This window comes from Chrysochloris asiatica, unplaced genomic scaffold (assembly GCF_000296735.1).
Source record: "Chrysochloris asiatica unplaced genomic scaffold, ChrAsi1.0 scaffold00208, whole genome shotgun sequence".
In the NCBI taxonomy this organism is placed as follows: domain Eukaryota; kingdom Metazoa; phylum Chordata; class Mammalia; order Afrosoricida; family Chrysochloridae; genus Chrysochloris; species Chrysochloris asiatica.
Genome location: NW_006408726.1, coordinates 1,650,620 through 1,652,550, shown reverse-complemented (window position 1 = coordinate 1,652,550; position 1,931 = coordinate 1,650,620). Strand labels below are relative to the sequence as shown.

Sequence of the window (1,931 nt, the reverse complement as noted above, 5' to 3'; positions counted from 1 at the left end):
TGAGATCAGAGAACACCAAAAATGTTTTTACCTATGCTTTATTATATCTATACAAAGGCTTGTGATTATGTGAATCATGATAAACTATGGGCAATACTGCAAAGAATGGGTATTACAGAACACTTAATTGTGCTCATGTTGTTGTTGTGGTTGTTATGTGGCATGGAGTCGATTCCGACTCATAGCAACCCTGTACAGTGTTTCTGAGGCTGTAAATCTTTACGGCAGCAGAAAGCCTCATTTTTGTCCCTGATCTGTCTTCTGCTCTGCCTTTGATCTGGATCTTCATGGAGATCTGCTGTGCCATGCTGAAGAAGTTGCACTGAAAGACCTGCTGCACCAGGCGCTGCTCTTCCTTCAACAGCCTTGAAGCCTTCTTCTCCAGAGGTTCCCCTGAGTCTAGCTGCTCCCACAGCTGCTCCAGTGTGGCAGTTTGAGTACCAGTCTGTGGGCCTGCCAGGGTCACGGGCACAGTTAGGCAATTTGGTACGGGCACTGTTGTCACTGGGAATCTGTCACCTTTCCTGAGAGAGGCTGCTGGGGTTATCTGAGAGTTACTGGCACTGATACCACTGCTGGAGCTGAGTCCAAGGATGGGGAAGAGGATCTTGGGTGGGGAGAGGAGGGCAGTGGCCCCAGCAGCTGTGGCAGTCACAGCAGTAGGTGAGTAGCCAAAGAGGGAAGAACTATAGCTAGGCCTCTGGCCCTCTCTCCAGTTGCCATCAATGGCTGCCTGTAACTTGGCTAGGGAGCTCAAGGCTTTTTTTTTTTTTTTTTTTCTCACACATATAGGCACATAGATACTTCTTATACTGGGTCCTCAGAGTGAAGGCAGTGCTTGTAATAGACGTAGGCATGTTCAGGCCTTTGGTGATCTCCTTCCAGATCTTCTTGTTGATGATTTCCACCAGCCCCCCTCTACTTAGTTACCAGCTTGTATAGCATGTAGAAGTTCAGGTTGTGCTTGGCCATAGTGGGTATTCTGTTGATGGGGGTCCCCCTCTTCTGCATAAAGAGGAAGAGATTATCTAGGAATTCTTTCCTTTCAGGATCGTCATCCAGTATATACAGCTTGGCAAAATCTTGAGAGCTCTTTATTCCTCGGCCTCCATCTGCGTAGTCACACCAGGTCAAACAGCCATTCTGCTTGACCTGCTCTTCCAGAATCCAGCTAGGCTGCCCAGCCGTGGAGACTGAAGGTGGAGTTGTGGAAGCATCTTTGGTATGGTCTTCCTTAATCTGAGGTCCTGGTGCTGGAAGGACATGGGAATGGGTGCTGCTCTGAGATTTCGTGAGCTGATTTCTGTACATGGAAATATATTTAAGCAGTCTGTGCCTCTTTCTCAGCTACCTCTGCCTCTTCTTCATTCCCATCCTCACCTTCCAAACCTTCCTCTTCCTTAGGCTCTGAGTTTACGTTGCTTCATTCAAAAACTTGGGGGGCTGCTGTGGCTGGTGGAACTCCTTTTAAGAGACCCAAGGTAGGGGAGGCAGAAGGCCCTCTAGGTGTGGCACAAAGGAGAGTCTGTTGTGTGATCAGCTTCTGGGTATGCAAGAACTGGGTGTCTCTCATCTACTGTCCCTGCTTCTCCTGAGCATCCATCTGTGAATAAGTCAGGGGGTAATTGTGCTGCTGTTGCTTCTGCTGTTGCTGGTGGTGCAGTGGTTCCATCACTGCCTCAAGCTACATCCACTGATTGGCATGGCTGTGAACCTGGGCACAGCTCAGTACGCACACTGGATCTGAATCGGTTCAGTCCCTGGTAAAGAGCCTACCACTGAGGCCCTGGCATGGTAGCTGTGTCTCTTTCTCAGTTACTTCAGCTAACTCTGCCCCACACCCAGGACTTCCTGTCTTTTGTTGACCTTCCACTTTACCAAGATTGATGTCCTTCTCCAGAGCCTGATCCCACCTGACAACATATTCAAAG

General features: G+C 48.9%; 1 pseudogene; it reads right to left on the bottom strand.

The window, feature by feature from the left end:
* Nucleotides 1-1,738, bottom strand: part of LOC102830790 — a 40,892-nt pseudogene extending 39,154 nt beyond the window's left edge.
* Between the last annotated feature and the right edge of the window lie 193 nt (nt 1,739-1,931).